This window comes from Centropristis striata, chromosome 14 (genome assembly GCF_030273125.1).
Source record: "Centropristis striata isolate RG_2023a ecotype Rhode Island chromosome 14, C.striata_1.0, whole genome shotgun sequence".
Taxonomy (NCBI): Eukaryota; Metazoa; Chordata; class Actinopteri; order Perciformes; family Serranidae; genus Centropristis; species Centropristis striata.
The window spans coordinates 26,235,881-26,256,625 of NC_081530.1; the positions used below are offsets into that span (position 1 = coordinate 26,235,881).

Sequence of the window (20,745 nt, forward strand, 5' to 3'; positions counted from 1 at the left end):
GTTCATGAATGTCTCATTAGAAACAGAATGATAAGCAGCAGTAAATTCAAACCAGTTCACTGTTAATCCACAGAACGGGGAATTAGCAGATGTTAGATGCTGTTCAGTGTCAGAGTGAATCACAGTGCTCCTCACATGGTTCAGGGTCAATCTGGTTCTAGGAAAAAAGGTCATGGAGATCAGGTCAGTCTGACCAAACCTCAAATCCAGAAGTGCAGAAAACTTTGCTTTCCCTCTTCTACCTCATTTAGTTTCATGTCCAAGAACAGAGAGGCTGCAGCAACTGTGACAACCGAAGTGCACATTAAGTACCCTGAACCCTCTCCTGTTGGTATATATGATAATATGAGTGGTGTGTGTTTAACCCAACGTACTAAAAAAGAGGCAAACAACTTTTTCATTTACCTTACTTAGAATTTATCTAGGTGAATAAACATTGGAGGATCTTAAAAACTCTTAAAATCTACTAACTTTCATCAGCAGTCAAATCCAGCCAAGACCTGGAGTCAGAAATGTTGTTCAATTTAAGTCTCTGAAAGGTACACACCATGCCTTATGAGAAGCATGCACATAAATACACTTTTAGATAATAGTACATTCTGGACTTTATCTGATCTAGTCTGTTACAGGAAATTATTTTGCTGTGACTCTTGCAGAAAACATGGCTTTTACAAGAAAGGAGTCAGCAGATGTTGAAGAGATAAGCTACAATCACACAATTAACTGTGAGGTTCCTTGGTTTTGTATCTGATGGATACAGTCTGTTTGTACAGTGGAATTCCCCAAAATATATACTTGGTCTGGGGGTCACAGTAGAGCTGGGCGATATGGACCAAAAGTCATATCCCGATACATTTAGGCTGAATATCGATATACGATATATATCCCGATAATTTTATCGCAAAGTGAGAGCAAATGTTCAGTCAAAGCCAAATATGACATGTCACAAGTAGTTTTATTGAAACAGTTTATTAAAGTGACTATGAATACTGTATAACAATAGGAGTACTTTTTTTTTTTTTAAATCAAAGCTCCATAAAGTGCAAATTTATATAAAAAAATATCTTTTAAAAAATAGCTTACGAAATAAAATAGGCCAGTCTTTTTCTGAAATAAATATATTTATATGAGAAAAGAATAACAAACATTACAAAAGAAACTAAATATGACAAACCCTAGTTAGGGCAGCATTTATATATAAAGAAAGAAAAAAATTGAACTATACTGATTTATGCGATATTGTCTAATTCCATATCCCATTTTAAAAATGTATCGATACATTTTTTTATATTGATATATTCGCCCAGCCCTAGGTCACAGCCACAAGCACTTTTAGCCAGTCAGTCAAACTAAAGCATAGAGTGCCAATGAAAGGTCAGGGTGGAAGACTCATCTACAGGTTCCTGGTCAACAGCAGAAAACATGCTGATGCATAACGAGACAATGAATGTTTGGGTGCTTTGAATATTTAAATAGAGCTTCTCCTCACATACATATGTTCTTTATTTTTTAGTTTCATAGCTTATCGTGACCTGTTGCATTCTGGGAAAGTATAAGTTCACTGTATAATAAAAAGTGCTTGAAATTTTCCTTCCTTTTTTTTATCATGAAAATCGGCAAAATGTTACCGCAGTCTCCACCAAGAGGAAATAGTTTGTCTTTGACAATTGCTCCACTGTGGACAAAGTAAATGAAAATAAATGTATCCTTTTAAATTTGAAACTGAACCGTGACTCCTCATCTGGGGTGTATGAACCGAACCGTGACCGTGTGGTGCTACGTCCCTAATATACAGTAAGTCCGCGTGTGATAAATTAGCGATGGCAGTTTTGACAGCTGTATTTTGTCCAAGTTTGATGTCCCGAAACAACATGAATATTGCATGCTCTTACTCATAATGTCCCCACCCTTGACCCACATGCACACACAAATTCTGCTCCCCCCTCCCCACATGCCAGTCCTCTTGCTTTAAGTAAGTGTAAATGGTATCCATGAAGTGCCTCCTAAAAGGGTTACACTGCCTCTGTACTCTCACCCCCACCCTTTCAGCAGTGGGCTACAGTTAGGTAGTGTGTCCTGTCAGGTTGCAAATGCACTCAGCTATCCATCTCAGGCAGCGTGAGAGGTAGTGTGGGGGCAACTCGCAAGCAGAGCTAATGGCACGTTATGTAGCATTAAACCAAGCTGACTGGGCCCTCGCCTCCAAAACCAAAGCACTGGGGTGAAAGAAGAAGGGGGAGAAAAGCATCTTTTCTCTCAAGGAGATTGTCGGCTGTTGGGTTTTGAGGCTAATTGGTGGTGAGAGGTCTGATAAGAGGCAGGAAAGATTTTTTTTTTATCTTAGATGTTAACACCACACATCTGACAGGCAGGCGTAATAGGAGCCCTTTCTGAATCTGTCTTGATGCAGGATGTTTTCATCGCTGTGGGAAATATTGTGCTAACACTTTCAGAACGTATTACCGATCAAACAATGTAGTAAATACAGCATGGGAACCGACTTTTTTTTCCTTAAATCTGAGTTGCACTGCCGTGACAGTTATGGGGCAACAGTGGTGAGCAAAGAAAACAGGACTTTTTCTTTCGGACAATGTATCTACAGGGCCCTTTATCATTATTATGGTCTACCCACAATATTAACAAATCTGAACCATCAGACATGAAACTTAAAAGATAAAATTTGAATGAAAACTCAATATAAAGAAGAATTCTTTGATATTTTTAATGCAGAGGTCAACAATTCCTTCAGCCAAGAACCCCGTCTGAGATAACGAGCAGGGACCTCGAACATACATACTGTATGTTGAATATGATTGTGGCTTTTAGTGCTATAAATAACCACACTTTGTTAAACACAATAAAATGCGGATCAAATAATAACTATGGACTAGCCTTAAGCCAGTGAGTCAGTCTCATGCTCAACAAAAGGATCCATTGTGCCACACAAGAAGTTCACACACTTGGGATATTAATACAGCTAATTGGCCAATATGTAGCAATAATGCATAGCTAACTAGTTTGTGGTTATAAAAAGGTGTGTCAAGGTATTTTAGTGTAGGTAAGCTAGCTCAGGATTGCCCAAAAAATCATAGATGCCCTTAGTCATCAATGTTTGTTCATGTCAACGTGTGATTTTTAGACATGTTTTAATAATACTTTTTCAAAAAGCTTTAAAGAATTGTAATGAAAATAACTTGGTGACCCCTCTGCAAGTTATAAAGGGATCTACCGACTATGACGATAGTGTGGATGATTAAATATAATAACTATGTAACTGGTTAAACAACTTCACTTATAGTAGCTTCGATACTTTAGTAGACTGCCAGACCATCAAACAACACAAATACTGCTCACACTAAATATGTGTTAATTATAATAAGTGGAAATGACTTTTTTGAAATGACGAGTCATACATTTCCTTTCTGCACAGTTAGAAAATTAGACCTCTAGTCTCTCCCGAGGTGAGATGTGGGTTTGAAAGATACCCATTTGTTCTGTGATGATGATTTCAAAACCACCTGATACTCTAACTATGGCTTATTAAGATCTGACATCTGGGAAGTCTGAAAGTTCCCGTAAGAGCCATTAAGGTTATGGAATTATAAAAAAAACAGAGTTATTTTGGTCTGATGAGGATGCCTAGTAATTTCCCATTAGGTCAACTTTCTTCTCCTACCACAGGTATTTTCCCTGGGCAAGCCCCTGCAATGGGTGTGTACACCAGCATACACACAGCTGCACCAAGTGTGTGTGTTTATGGATTGTATGTCCATGCAAATATCTGCTTTGAATGTCTGTATGGTGTGTAAGTCGTGTATGAGCCTGTCAATAAGTTTGTCTCGTCTCGTTCTCGCTATGCAGTGTCTGCACGAGGGTTTTTCATCAAGAGTTTGTGAAAATCAGCGTGTACAAATGCATTACTGTGAACAATGTACGCATCCAGGGCAAGTATGACAGCGAGCCATTTTGCAGCCAAGTTACCTCCCCCGCTGTGGCATTTAATAGTAGATGACAGTGTCAGAGATGCAGACCTGGCCAGGCCACAGTGAAACCTCACATTAACCTCATTTATCTGTGTCGTAGCTTATCACCTGACCCCGGCTACACACTCGCTTGCTGATGAACACACTCTCTGGCAAAAGCACAAGCTGCGGCAAACACAAACACATGCACAGAGACTAAAATATCCAGCTTAATGCAGAAAATACAATCATGGATACATGCAAACACAAAAATACACCGTGAAAGCATCATATGCAGTTACACCAGGTTGGCCAGGAAATCTGTAAGCAATGAGTCAAATCTAACTTTCTTATTTATCATATCTTACTTATATCCGACTGTAATTAACTGTTGACAGATAAGCAGGCAACAGAGTCCAAGTTCATCCGTCCAAGCTTGGACATACACTCCATGTTCTGTGTCCATGGACAGCTGCGGACTTGCACCAGTCAGGCAGCCACAATCTTGCGTGCATTGTCATGGGCACATGCAGCCCCGTCCCTGAGACTTTACTGCTTGTTTAGCTGAGAGGTTGTCAGCTGTACATCTGCCTGGAACACTCTGTGTTAGTAGAGTGGCCAGTTTACCCTGCCAGTCCTCATTAATATAGTGGCATGTGTCATGCAGCTCAAACGCAACTTGCTACTGCAGTTAATACTAGTAAGTAGCACTGTACAGCTCTAATAAGCAACTCTAATAAATGCACATGACAATAATATATTTTTTTATTGTTAAAGGGACAGTATTTCACCGACTGTGAGCATGTTTTCTAATTCCATTGTACTGGTGATAAAGATCTGTCTGTCTGTCTGTCTGTCTGTCTGTCTGTCTGTCTGTCTGTCCATCTATTACTGTCGAGTAATGCTTAATTATTACACCCCTAAACTTGACCTCAAGAAAGAGACTGAACATAATCAAAATAACTAATACTAATACAGCAGTGACTTGCATTAATGATGACATTTCTTTAAAATAATCCCTGTAACTTATTTTTCTTTATTCATCAGTGCAGTAGCATGCACAACACTAGGATTTAAAACCATTAGGTACAGTACCTACTGCCATATTTGTCTTGCACTGTGCTTTTGCAACTACACTCAAAGCAGAAGTGATGCCACCATCTTAGAACATGTCTGTGTAATTTATAGCTCCAATTAAGTCACCTCTCCTCAGCAAACAATGTATAAAATCATGTTACTCTCAAGGGACACTTTGGTGCTCATCAAACAGCAGTAGCAGCCCACTGGAGAAACGTTGTGAAACTATAATATCATCAAAGATCCTAGTCTGGGATGGTGAAGGGAAAATAGAGAAAGAGACGCTCTCTAAAGAGGTCCTGATACTGTAATTGGTGATGGGCTCATGGGGCTCATGGGCAGGCAGGGAACATCCTGGCTCACTAGGTCTTATCTCTGTCAGCAGTGTTTTAGCACACCTCCCTGACTGTCATAGCCAGATGTCCATGTTCCAATGTCATGAGCTTACTACATAGCTGAAGGAAGGGCCAGAAATAATAGCCAGTCAGTCAGGCAGCCAGCGAAACAGTCAGACAAATGTCCAGCCAGATGAGGCTGATCCACGGCCGTCCGGCCAGCCATCCAGTAAAAAAAAATGAACTGGCCAAACCACAACTACCAGCCAGCCAGCCAGCCAGCCAGGAAGACAGACTGAAAGAAAGAAAAAGCCAGAAATCCAGCAACTCGCTCTATTCAAACCACACCATAACTTTGTCAGAGAGGAAATAGTTTCAGCCTTAGAGACACTGTTTTAAATATTGCCTGTGGTTAAGTTGGATAGGCCTGTTTCAACCTGTCCTCCAGTGCCCACCCATGCATGCTGCTGACCATATGGTGACTCAAGTCCAAATGAATTGTCAGAAAGACAGGGACAGTGATAACAAGTGGCCATGGACAGACTGGAATGCAGGACTTCACTGCACATGCCACATCATGAACCATCAATGACACGAGATGTTTGAGGATCATTGTACTGACCCTCCCCACGGCTGCCATGCGCCGTGTCTTGACATCAGCATCCTAAGGAGTAAACAGTAGTAATGGAAAGCAAGCTTGTGCCAAGAACAACACTGGTGAAGGGTGGGTTTTGGTATTTCAGGGATTGTTTCTATCACTGGCCATTTTCCTGTTATTGAATTCCTCTCTCTCAATGCATATCCTCCTGGCTCACATTTAAGTCATTGTTGATACCCACACGCCCACCTTGCAGCTGAGGGTCTGGGGGCTTTACTTCCAACTATTGAGATGGAAGCACCAGTAAAAATAGAAGTACATGAAGCTTTTTTTACAGATTGAGTACAACAGGCACAGTATGGGCTTTATTTAAGCTGCATACTCTGTGACTGAAAAATGAAGCCAAAACGAATGTACCACAAACTGCAGTTCCTCAAGTGGCCACTTGAGTCAATCCCCATAGATCCCTATGTAAAAATGCCCAATTTGGCAGCAGAAATAAACATGTTTACAGCAAAGTAAAACAAACACTTTTGGTCTCTCCAGCTTATTTCCCCGTTCATTACAACTGTACAGGGATTAATTATTATATAACTCCCTTAAATTATATTAAGGCATAAAGTTCGGCATCTAGGCTTCATTTGGCACATCTCAGCTCCCCCCAAATCCATCTCTTTGCCCATTTTTTGGGTTGGATAGGAAAACCACCCATAGTGAGCCTAACTTTGGCTCTTCAGAAACCTGTAGGTGACATCACGAAGACTACATCCATATTTTCTCTTCCAACATAAAGCTCATTATACTTTAAGATGCAAATTTGTATCAATTGACCCTGATCTAAAGGTAAAACTAATCCAATATCTAACATAATCCTTCACAGATCAAGATTATCCACTCAAAGTCAGCAGTCAAATACAACCAATGGGTCTTATGACCATTTACAGTGCCCCACTAAATTAACTCCAATTAAGTTTTGAATCAGCATGAAGAATGACTATTTACTCTTATCCTAATCTAGACAATACTTGTGAATGTGGTGCTAATGTTCGGGTAATATAAATCCTTACATTCATGCTCCAATATATGTACATGACCCCAATTCCAAGCATTCTTCTTTCATCTCTTTTCCTCATCACTATCTATCTGGCTGTGTCCCAGGTTGTCAGCTTATCCTCGTCCCAGGCCTGAAGCTCTATGGGGAAGAGAAGAGTCTGCAGGAGCTGTCTGACTGCCAGTCAGTGTCAACTCCCCACTGTAATCCTCTACTGCCTCTGATAAGGATAAGGCAGAGAAGACTAGGCTAGCACAAGAGAAGAGACAAGAAGAGAAGAGAAGAGAAGAGAAGAGAAGAGAAGAGAAGAAAAGAGAAGAGAAGAGAAGAGAAGAGAAGAGAAGAGAAGAGAAGAGAAGAGAAGAGAAGAGAAGAGAAGAGAAGAGACTGAAAGAATATGTAAAACTCAGTTTCACAAGTAAAAGGAAAACAGAGACAAAAATGTACAAGAGACAACAAAAAAATGTTGAAGTGAGGAAATGAATAGATTTGGAGAATAACCACAATAGCAACAAAAAAAACATATTCTAACCCCCAAAAAAGTGTTATGGCCATAGAAATAGAATAAGGTAAGGTAAGGTAATTCTCTGGTTATTGGGCTGCAAGGACGCATCATAAGACGGCACCTATTCAGTCCAATGGGAACTGCTCGTCTGGCAAAAAAGTTTTCTGGCCTCTGAGTTTACTTCTGTGGTATGTGGCCCACTGAATTGGTTTCTCCTTCTGACCCCGCCCTTGAGTTCCACAGACTTTACGTTGTGAGGACATCACATATTTTAATCACTTTTCCTGACTCGAGCGAAAATGTTTTACAAATATAAAACCTTCATGCTTGTCAGTTTATACAGAGAGCTACAATGTCATGTGGATTTGAATGGGACTGTCCGTTCTACTCTCATTCTGTCTCTATGGCAGTTGCTTTGTGAGCCGCAGTTGAAAGAGCTCAGACCCATTGCTCTATTATGCCCTATATAATACTATTAAGCAGCTGTTATCAGTTAGGTTCTCCCTCATTTAACTTGGCCCGTGAAAGGCCAATGCTGAAAACCCTTTCCTCTCAGCTGGGCTTTGCTCGGAATGTAATCAAATATGAATCAAGGCGGAGAGTTCACAGGGGCCGCATACTGAATTAACTATTACATGATGACTTACATGAGGTATCATATTTGATGTATAGCTCGGGCCCAGTAATGATCTTTCTAGAGATGGTATATGAATCAGCTCTGAGGATTAGAACTGATTTGATGAGTTGCATGGATTCAAATTGATGCAGGAACTCAATGTGGAGCCTAACAGCTTGTTATTTGCCCGCAAGAGACATCATTTCGACACCGTGCACTTTGGAGCTCAGTCCAGTTTAGCCTTTTACAGCAACCTGCGTAGCATATAGGCAACTGTATATCATGTCAGCTACACTGGCAGCCATTACAGAGCCAAAGCCAACACATGGCTGCACTAAGTCCCAAAGCCTGCTTCCCTTTTTCACATGGTTATTGAGCCATGCAGCGGCTTATCGACCCGACAATGTAACACAAGTTTGTAGGATGGCTTTAGTCCTCTCTCTCCCTCTGTCCCTCTCTCTCTCTCTCTCTCTCTCTCTCTATCTCTCTCTCTCTCTCTCTTCCTCCCTTTCTCATTCAGACACTAGGACTACCTTGGTCATTCAGAAGATTGGTATTGATTAGATTGCCACTTCAAAATAAAGACGGTAAGCATGGAAACAGGGTCACAAAGGCTGCAAGTGTATACCTTCAATCCAATGTTAACACACACACACACACACACAGCAAAGTGATTTAAACAGAACAGTGATTCCCTCTGAATGTCATAATGAATGTTTTGTTTTAAATATTCATTTAAAAAATGACTAATTGGACTTCAACAAGTGCATTTGTGAAGATCAGTGATTCATAAGACCATAAAAGTGTAGTCTCATTGATCCTTATATTACCAATGGCATGTTTTCACTCTTCACAGATTAATTACGGATTCAAGTGCATGTTGTGGCATCGCAATTGAATTGCTACTGCTCTACTGTGCAGACAGACAGCAGTCTAAGACCATGCACTAAGCATTAAAGGCACACGATCACACACAGTGGAATGTTCTTTCACACAAAATACAAAAAACTCTCATTGATCCTCTTTAAAAGCAGTGTTCTGTGTGTGAGGGTGTCCTTTCTCTTGTGTGCATGCATGTGTACTCAGTGCGCTCATGAATAGAGGAGGATGAAAGGAAAAAGCTGAAAAGGTCTGAGCGCTCTGCATGGTTCAACCAGACAGCTCAATCTCTTGATCTGCCCCCACCTCCACCTCTTTACTATTTCAAAATCATTTTTCTCACACACTCCATATTTTTTTTGGACCACTTCGATCACATACTGCCTACATTGCTGTCCCTCTTTTCTGAGTGGCTTGTGTAATGACCAGGGGTCCACCTGTGACAGCAGTTTGGTTTAAATGCAGCAAATAGGGCTTGACAACCTTTTTTTTTTCTCTCATCAGACCCAAAGTGTGTGTGTGGAAGTGCTATAAAAGACTGGTATATTAATAAATCAGTTGGCTGATTAATCAAAACAATTAATGCCATTGCCATGTATTTCCCTGAATCTACACCAGGTAAAGCCACCACTACACTAACCATGTTTATTTATTTTTTTATTTATGTAGGTTTATGAATTTCCATTCTCTCTCAGAAACAAGAGATGCTGCTATCTGCTGAAAAATGCTGTTGTTAAGTGCACTTAAACTTGCGGGGTTTTTTCCACCTTTTTGTTCAGTTTAGTTTTTTCATTACCTGTGGATACTTATTTGGTTAATACATTTTTAATCTAAATTAAGTGCACATATTGCACCGTGTGGTACCATATGATACATGCAAAATAAATGTTCATTTAAGTTCAGCAATTGTAACAATTAGTATAAAACAAAGGACAGATATCTGGAGAAGAGAAGGAATGACGGAAACAATATATAATAAATATGCTGAACGTAGTGGCTGGCTGACTCATATTCTTTGGACCTACAATTTGTGTGCAATTTGTTGCGTGCATTGCTTTGTTTCAGTGTTATCACTGAATACAGAGTCGTAACAACTAAATATTTTTCTATGCATGTTTACTTTATTATAACCAGTGTCTAGGTTTGTTATGGCTTCTTGCAGCCCATTTGCACGACAGTATGTGTACATGACAGTTTGCAGTCAGGCAACACATGAAGAAAGCTTTGGCTGCACGTAAGAGCTGACAGCTTCCTATTGAAGTGTCGTTGTTTTCAATAGATTATTATTTGACTGATCATTATTTACATACTATTCTGTCAGGTTACTATAGCATCATCTGTACCAACACCACTTCAAAACTTTCTGCACACTTCATTGCAAAGCAGGGTTTGTTTGTTTGTTCTCTGCCAGGTCATCGTGTCTTCATGTGAACACAGGTACAACGCAAGCCAGAATGTACAATAACAGAGCGAGAACGTTTACTCATCCATGCAGACTCCAAACATCTCAGGGGATAAAGGGCGTTTATTTGTGTTTACCCTTCACTACACCTCTGCCTGCAGTGTGTAACCTGTCACAGTTGTACTGTAAGCAAATGTTAAGAGTAAGTACTGTTATTCTAACTAATTTATCTACAAATATACACAGACACACACAAACACCTGTTGCAGCCATCGGTTGATCCATTTTCCCCACCTACCCATCATTCACTCTGCCTGTATTTGCAGGTTGGAACATAGAGCAATTTCTGTCACATATTCACTCAGCCATGAAATCTCCTCCCATCTCCCCCTTACACAGGCAGCAAATTCCAAAGACAAAGAAAAGACTCTAGCATGATCTAGCAGATGTGTGTATTCATGTGTGTTTGAGTGTGCGGGTCCGTGTGCACATATGGCTCTGACAAATGAGCCAAGCTCAGTTAAATGGCTTGTGATTAGGACACATTGGCTTCTAATTGCCTCTCATTACCATTTGAAAGTGAGTGGCGGCTTGAAATCAAAGGCTATGGTGGCAGTGGTAAAGTGCATGTGTGTGCGTTTGTGTGTGTGCGTGAGTGTGTGGGTGGAACAGCACGCCTTTTTCACAGTGGCATGACTGCACAATAGAACACTATAGCTTGGTCTATCCCCATCACAACCCTAGGTGTTAATCATTATAACTAAAATAATACACAGCTTTAAGAAACCTGAAATATATTGAAGCTACTTAATGAAAACCCTATATTCTCCAGTCTGAAACTCCTTGAACAAGTGACCAACTACAGCTGCTCCCTCTACTGTTCCCTACATATAGTGTTTTGTTTTTTTTGTCTCTCCCTGGAACACCTAAAAAGACTGTATTTTTTCAATGTCAATGTTGGACATGTCTATAAGCTCAGCACTTGATTAATCTTTAACTCCCTACCTACATTTGTACTGGAGTCTCTGTTCACCTACCTTGTACAGTAGGAGCCTGTCTATCTTCACTCTGCACCCTTTGAACATCTCTTGTCATGTACTCACCACCCATAATACTTCAAGACGTTAGCTGTCAAACCCTGCCTGAGAGACCTGGTGCTAAAGTTTAACTTTTGTTCCATCCCAACCCTTACATTCCTTTCTAAAATCCTGGAATGCACTGTTTCCACTCAGCTTAACCCACATCTGCAAGACCAGAGCTGTCACAGCACCAAATCTGCCTGATTCAAATTCACAGCACAGCTGACCACAGTTCATCCCCGCCTGAATATTACTTTTATCATTATGTCTCATATAATCATCCTAAAACAATTGTGCCCTCTTGGCACGACCCCTTTTGTAGACATTTGTTTTATCTCAAGCACAGCAGTTCTCATTTAAGTCCCCATTAAGAACCAAAATCTCAAAAACCTCGTCATGGTATTCCACAGGGAATAATATTGGGTCCCCTTTGCTTTTTCAACTACCCGCACCCCATTTAGATATCAAAGCACCTGCTGTTACAGAAATGATGCCCAGCTCTATATTTCCATCTAATCACTTACTTCTCTCACCTGCTGCATCAGAAACACAAAGAACCAGGTGAGACAAACTCTCAAAAGCTGACAAAATGTTTTTCTGTAATTTCCCAAAATGTTTCTTAAGTAAAAGGCCTTCAAAGAGCACAAACCACAGCCAGGACATGTCCTATCTCACAATCTCAATGTTCGGACTTGAGGGGGCATTCACATTAATTTTCCCCAGTTACAAACTAATTTTTCCAATTATTCCAAATACCACATGAATGCAGCACAAATGCATCATCTTACTGTGTTCACAAAACTTAAGAATAATTGGACGTGCCCTAACATTTAATGGGATCTTCCTTGGCTAATGATACACCAGTAGTTTTGTTTCTATAATTATTCTGACAGACAGACACCAAGTAAATTACATGACTTCCATGGGATGGTTGATAAAAGCAATATCTTTACTGTTGGTTAATGAAAAATGCTGCACATGGGCACAACTAGATCTTTTTTAAAGCAATATTTTGGCAAAATGTCTTTGTTTGATTAAGTATACAGATGTTTCAAGTAACCTACAAGCTGTATAGCAGTCTGGTAAGGGGCTTGGAAAAGATAAAGTAAGTATCAATTTTGGTTGAAATCTTCCTTTAAACTGTAAACGCAGATTAAACATTCCCATAGAGACTGTTTGTTGTGCCAAATATTGAGTAAACAAGTTTAATGTATTGGGTTTGAATGTAGTGTAAAATATTACTTTCTATATTCCTGCATGCAGATTTATTAGCCTACTATAAAATACTGTCATACTAAATGAGTACAGCTTTTTAAAGAATACTACAGCAGCACCTTGGGGAGACTGCTTCATTCATTGCATACAGAAAGGAAACTCAATAAGGATGTGCTTCAAACATGATTAGAGACATAATCAACAAGTAAAGCTGGAAGACGTTTTTGTTCAAATAGCAAATACTTGCACAGACAAAATCAGAAAAGGGAAACAAAAGTGTGGTGGAAAGAACTGCAGTTTTTTCATCTTTAGCAGTTAGATCTGTCCATCCACTTGGTCTCATTTGGATGCCATATTAAATTCATAATGTGAGTGAAAGCATAGGCTACCACTTGGGGAGCATTGCCTACCCTGAGTGCAACTCCGAGGTGTAAACAGAGTAAAAATAGCCTGCTATCACAGGCTTCCCTACAGTCCCGTTATATAATGGTCCAAGCTAGGATGAATGACATCACGGGTAGTCCAGCAATCACAAACCCTATGTCCTTTACAACCAGCTGGCAATGTAAAACACTGTGTAGTAACATATCACATAGGCAACAATATGGCTTTTTGATAAACGCTCCGAACATGCAAAATAGATGTCACTACGCTTTCGCAAACACTGGACAAATTATACGGACTGTGGGTAGTTGTTCTCCGTCTCTTTTCACGAAGAGAAAACACTTCCGCGATGGTGAAACGTAGATAAAAATGTAATGTTTGCCTTTGACAGTCCTTGTCAGTGAGAAAAGAGTTCAGAAGAAGACACATACGGCTTGAAGCAACGCTATTTAGCACTGTATGGCATTGTTAAGCGTTTAAAAACAGTCTGCAAAGAGCAAATGTTTGAGCCGAGGTCGAGTGGCGCAGTTACTGAAAGTACAGCGCCTGCCCGACACCAGCTCGCCCGGCTGACGCGCTCCTCGCTCGGTCAGAATCCAGCCAAACCTCCGCTGTCTTTCGCCCCACTTAAACACTACTTTGCATTTACGTTCCGAAATGACAAGTGCATACAACCAAGCCCCGCACACCCCCGTACTCTTTGGTCACTTATAAAATAGGTCAGAGGGCGAAGTAAACATTTTCCGAGGCTTTGAAGTAAACCAGAGCGTCAGCGCCACCCTGCCCAGTCTTCCAGCCATTTTCTCTTCACAGCTCCAAAAAGAGAAAAGTGGCATGGTGAAAGCAATGACAGGTTGGTGAAACGAGTGCTGAATAACAGTTTTGTGGGACTTACTGTTGGGTGTAACGGGCTGCTGAGTTTGTGTCTCTCCTTGTTGCCAGGGCTCCCCTGCTCTGCTCCGGCGCTGACGGTGGAAAGCGTCTCCCCTCCTAATGATGTTTGCAGCGCACAGCTAATAGCTCTCTGCCCCCACCTTCAGAGAGAGAGAGAGAGAGAGAGAGAGAGAGAGAGGTTCAAAAATGGAGCAGTTTGTAAGCTACTCATGCAAAAATATGAGAGGGCTAGGAGCAAACAGAGACTGAATTACAAGTTCACTGACAGTACTGGGGCGTGAGAATGCACGGTAGCTACATTTGCCTTTTTTAGTTCAAATGTGTCTGGATATATTCATAGCACAGTCTGCTTTCATTGTGGCAAGCAAAGGTGTGTGTGTATGGTTTTCTCTTTTTTTTCCCTAAATAACCAATATGATACAGAGTATTGTCAATCAGGAGTCCAGGGACCCCCAGGAATCACTAAGAGAGTTGCAGTTGCAAAAATGGGCAACCATAAGCTCAGGTAATGTACAGTTGGCCTATACTAAATTGCAATTTTGAGGTACTGTTACTTCTCTTGAGTGTTTTTTTACTGCTGCTTTTTTTCCCCCCATTACAGTTGAGTTGGTCAATATTGAATTTACTCTAACATATGACAGCTGCGGTCCTTTAAAGATTTTACATATAAAACATATGATCACTTTTATATCAAAACTACCCAACAGTATATAAAATAGGTTAGTAGAATTAGCTCCAGCCCACCAGCCACAAAATCAAAATTCCTCAATGTTAATGCATTACTAATGTTAATCCACTAATGTTATGGGGCATTGTTATACATTAAACTACCGAAAGGTGTTATATAAAGTAATAGATTGAGCTTCATGTCCACCAGATACATTAAAATGCCGCATGTTAATGCACTAATACTGTAATACATTAAAATATAACACTGGTAGTGGGGATACTTTAATTACATGTTTTATAATATATTTGTGATATATAATATAGTATATCATATTTATAACACCATTCTTTTTTTTACCAATACTCAATATATATATAATACATAAAACAGGATGAAATTAAATAATCCTATGCACAAATTGAAGTGTAACCAATGGGTGTACCATAGATGAGTAATCTTTAAAAAAAAAAAAAAAGATACATTTATTATCTATTGTATTATATTGATTATATGCAATATCATACTTGAAAAAACAATTAAACATTTAAAAAAAATTGGACTCCACAGTCCTATTTAGATTTTAAGTTGTAATATTGTGAGTATTCAAGATGTATTTACATACATTGTAATTTTTTACCACTGGTACCTATTGTTTCTGACATTAGCTCAGTCTTACGTATGATATGGCATGCCTAGAATACCATACCTACTATATATTAGATTGCACTGATAGCTGCTGTCAACAGGCCAGAGGGTCACAGCAGGCATTCTAGGTCATGAGCTCGACATCTCAGGGAGAATCTGCTCAGCTGAGGGCAATGACTGACAGTCAGCTGACAGTGACAAGGTGGAAAATCTGAGCTACTGATAGTTTTCACACAACTGTTTTCAGACACGCAACCGCAGACATACACGCAATCTTGGAGTAATACTAGAAAACATGTTGATGAAAGAAGTTTACTCGTGACATGATTCAGTTACTGCTAATTCACTTTAAGCTTCTAAATTGATTTGACTCTCTGTGGCTCAGTCACATATTTGACCATTTAAAGCAGCTGTAAGGAGTTTTTAACTGCTTATAAAACTGTTTAATTTAATACTGATGGCTCTATATGGCCAACATTACAAAACACGACCATCAGCAAGACGACTGGTTATTTCTATGTATTTATTCTTTAAACCTGTCAGATTCCCCATGAAATCAGTCAAAACGAAAAAGAGTCTATGTTTGAATTTACCAGACAAAGTTTGGCAGTGAGTAGTATGTAAGCCAGTTAAAAGGGAGCAGGAGGAGATTAGTTAATTTTTTTGTTAGAAGTTCATTTTATTTTTGATGTTATATTTTGAGTTTATGGCTCAGGATCAGACAAGAGAATTAGCTGAAGAAAAACAACAACAAAAAAGCTAAAAGGGGCAATGATAGAGCACAGGCGAAAACATGAGTTAAACCTGGTGGAGTTAATCCGTCATTAAACATAGGATTTGAATTACTTAAGAACCAATCCTGAATTGGCCTTCTTCCTCCTGAACAGTTTTGTAATAAGTTTATTTTATTTATGAAATACATTGTATATTGGTATATAAATGACTGTGGTACCGTCATATTATAGTTATTACTTTTACATAGCCACAAACGGATGCATTACCTCATCACTGTGCATCACGGAAACAGCTATTTTGAAAAAGTTCAACAGTAATAAAATCAAGTCACATCTTTCCTTTCCACTCTTCCAAAACAAATGCAAACGCTAGTCAGATCAGGATTTTTATGACACCTCACAGTCGTTGTTTTAAACATGTTGGTAACATTTTAATACGGTTAGTTAGTCCACCTTCCTTCTCACCTGCCCTCAATGCGTCCACAGAATTTGTGGTATTGCTTCTTTCATAAGATTAAGTACAAACCGTTCATGAGAACAGCCTGTGTTACTCCATGAACATAAAAATCAAACACAAAACTTGCTAAGATGCTGTTTCTGAAAAAGATCCAAAATCACCTGAAAAAAATCTAAATGCTCAGTTAACCTCTCTTGACCTCTGTGACCTCTCCCAGATTTCCAATATGGCATCAAGCGCCTTCGCCTCTCCGTCATAGGAGAGTGCAACCTGACACTGACCATGAGCCGCAGGCTGCACGAGGCCTCAGAGTGACAGACGATCTGGGATGTATCCCACTCCCTGCCAGTCACTCAATAAGTGGCCTATTGTCCGGCGCTCTATTGTGCCCTTGTCACATGTATGCCAAACAAAGAGAGAGGGAGGTAGACTGCCCTGTGTGCCAGGAGGCTAGCATTACATTCATGGCCTGGATGCATAGAAATGAAGAGACACCGTCTGGTAGTGAAAAGACCTTGATATTTCAATGGAGTCGGGATTGAAGAGTTTCTCTTCACAACCATTTATTATGCAAGCTGTATACATGGTGTTTGATACTTTAAGCTCCCTGTAGTGCTTCCTGTAGTGTCACTTTCACATTGTATACGCCATGAGTTGTCTCACAGCATACATTTAAGAGGAAGTTAACATGTTTCTGAAAAAAACACCAACTCATCCTGGTTTTTTAGTTAATTTATTGGGTTTCTTACAGTCTTGTTAGCTCACAGACACAAGCATGTACTTGTTCCGGTCTTTACTTTCTGTTTCATCTCTGCATGTACTCACAGGTTTACACCTACTCGCTCTTATAGTGGGTTGATGAATGGCTCTAAATATGGAAAACGCTGTTTGAGCAGTTGCATAGGACCAACAGAGGTACATGCAGTGTAGGAAAAGTCAGGTAGGCCCCTGTCTGCCAAAACCTTTGCACTTCTCGGAGCGCATAAAGAACACATGCAGTAGTTGTGTGTGTAGCGTAGGGCCATGGCGTGCTTGTGGAATAATAAAAACTGCTCCCAGAGGAGGAGTAGATTCTTCAAGGGTTGGGTTACTCCCTCGAGATGTATCTGTGTTCTTTGTAGGAGGTGTGAACAGTATACACTCAGGGACAATAGTGTAGCAGGTGTGGCGTGTATGGGAAGAGCCCTGAGAAATGAAGGCCTGCTGTTTATACCTACATACCTGTATGGCTATTCTGCAAGATTAAATGACTCACATTTTAAATGTCAATGCAATTTTTAACCTTAGCCATTAAAAAGCTTTCTTTCCATTGAAAGAGTGCCAAATGAAATATTAGAAAAATGAATTATATGAGATAAATCATCACGGTCCAACTTCTTCTGACACATTTTCATGAGAGAAAAAAGAACTAACGCACCATTTTTGTGTCAGGTTTTATTGCTTCTCACCAGCAAACCCAAGACAGAGCTATTCAGCCAAAGACGTTCAGCTAAATAAGAGACAGCCACTTAACTGACAAGTATACACAAACAAGGGATTTGACACCTCACCTGGGATATGAATAAATAACAAACTGAATTTAAAACAAGCACTAAGGTAGATAAATAATTAACAATCACTCGCCTTCGGAAGCAGCTCTTGAGGGATTTTCAAAGGTCTTAATGGTCATGGACATCCCTGCTTTATTTGACAGCAGAGTAACAGAGAAGTGGCTGAAGTGCACGCCACTTAGTACACTCAACAACTGAGCTGAGCACCCCCCGCTCCACAGGCATTGACACTGCATTTTATTCATCATTTGTGTGTGTATTTTGTCAGTTACCTGTTCAGCCGGCGTGAACATATAAGCAGGAGAAAGAGTAGACCTCTGCATCGACATGTCAGCTTTTCAAACTCTCTGCAAAATCAAATAAAGACTTTCTTAGTGAAAGAGGAACGCTCATCCAGTGTGCTTTGAAAGTAGCTGTCACTTCAGATTTCAAGGCGTCAGTGTCTGCTGGAGTTGTCTGTGTGCACAGGGGACGGTGTGTTTTACAGCTGCTCACTGCTCCCCCTTTTGCTCAACCGAGGAATTGTTAGCAAGTCTCAGGGCCAGACGGTAGACAGCATTGTTTCAAAGGCTATGCAAGGAGAATAAATGAAGTGTTTTACTTCATACTTTTATACATAAAATGAATATCCAGGTAGGAGAAATATATCAATACTCACTGCTCTACTTTAAAACAGACAATGCAATAACCTTTGAAAAGCTGCTCTACTGTAAGTAATAGATGATAAAAGTGACATGTTAGCTCTCTATTTTCGCTTTTTATCCATTATCTAACTCTCTCTAATTATCTAACTATTTAAACTATTTTTCTATTAATTTGACCTGTTTTAACCACTACCCAATACTTTTAACTATTTCAACTGTTATCCATTCATTTATTTAACCATTTATCCATCACTTTTAGCTACTGGTTTCGACATCTCTCGACACATGATACTCAGGAATTAGTTGACTAAACTATAGATGGTTATTTTTTTTTAATTCAAATCATAATTTATATCCTTTTTTTAAATTGGTTAAAAGGAAAGTTCACCATAAACCACGTGTCTTTAGTTCCATTAGATTTCAGAGGAGGCAGACATCTCTATAGCAAATGACTTGTACACTTGGCAACTCGCATCAAAACTATCTAGATTAATAAATAGCACTACAGGTAAGAGAAAAATATATTTATTCTTGATTTTGGGGTGAACTGTCCCTTTAAGCTACTCAACGTTCCCCTGTGACAGTATCCCCTAAGCAACTGCAAATCCCCTTGGGTGCATACACCTAGTTGGGAGTCACTAGATTATAATATCTATATATTTCAACTCTCAACAAGCCCAAACATTTTGGTATGCATGTGCAATCTACCACACCTGATTCCAAAAACACTGAGAAACATATATAAAGAAAGAATGCATCAAAATCAGTATATGGAATATTTATTTTCCAAAACAAAAGTTTATCAGTTTGCCCATTAATTATATTGTCTTTGTACAGTTTTCAATTGAATATATGTCGAAAATGATTAGCAAATTATTGTATTCTGTTATTTACATTTTGAACAAGATCAAACTTTTTGGGGGATCAGGGTTGTAGTCTGCAGTCTAAAATTGGTTTTCATGCCATAATAAACATAAAACAACCATTCAACTCACTTCTTATATCCAATCACTTCCCATTTTTATACCATAACAATGATACTGATGCATCTCAGCCATACATGTTGATATCTTCACTGAATTATTAACATGACAAATCGAGCTGTCTGTAACAATTACACACACACACACTAATATAGCACCATTTTCACATCACCTCTCTAACAACCAAATTACACAGGCTTAAAGTTGCCCTTGCAAGTGTAATCCTGCAGTGAATGCCTGCTATCGGCTAACCTGTTCTCACACACCTTCCCCATTCTGCGACAAGGGAGAACGAGCAGAGGAGGATTAGGATGCAAAGAGAGTTCCCTAATCTGTGTATTAACAGCAGCCAATTCAATCAGGCTGTCTTGGGCAGGCAGATTTTGGGAAGTAATCTAGAGTGCCTTAATGTGATCTGTGTAAAAAGTCCAGACCTAATTGGGATGGGGAAACATATACTTCAAAGTCCAGTCCGAACACATACACCAGTGTGAAATCTAAATGCTGAGTATTGTAGCAAATCACAAATTGCATTTAATTTAGCTTTTGGTGAAACATAAAGACGGCCGGGTGGAAAGAGACAGAGCAAAGAAGAGTGTGTTATGTGTTCCCTCTGTATGGAAGAAATAATTGGCTCTTAGTTCTGGACCAAGAACTTATTATTAGCCTGCTGCCTTTGTAGATGAGACTGCAATATAACAGGGACACAGAATGTTTTTCTTCTTACTATAGAGGCTCGGAACTGTTATTTTACCCTTTTCCACTTCCTGTTTGAACTGCAAACTATTATGGCGGACATATTTAGGTCCATTCTTACCCTCGTTGTAATTCTTTCTCATAAGGTATTTCTTTAAATGTGACGTTCAACTTTCCATCCTCCAAAATAAAAACACCCTCATGTATCATAAATGAGCATGGCTCCTCAGCCATCTTTTCTGGGTTAATAAGGCTAGAAAAAGTGTGTTGTCCCTGCACCACTCTCTTCATCTAAGCAGCCACTTTAATTATTGACCAGGCAAGGGACACACACAAACACTCCAGTGTACACACACACACACACACACA

At 39.6% G+C, this 20,745-nt stretch overlaps 1 protein-coding gene across 1 annotated transcript in view; it reads right to left on the reverse strand.

Moving 5' to 3' along the window:
• The window catches only part of atxn1a (ataxin 1a), a 113,674-nt gene extending 99,564 nt beyond the window's left edge, over positions 1-14,110 (reverse strand). The window contains exon 1 of the mRNA XM_059350777.1: positions 13,999-14,110. The gene's annotated coding sequence lies outside the window, so the exon portion shown is untranslated. The remainder of the gene's footprint in view (positions 1-13,998) is intronic.
• Between the last annotated feature and the right edge of the window lie 6,635 nt (positions 14,111-20,745).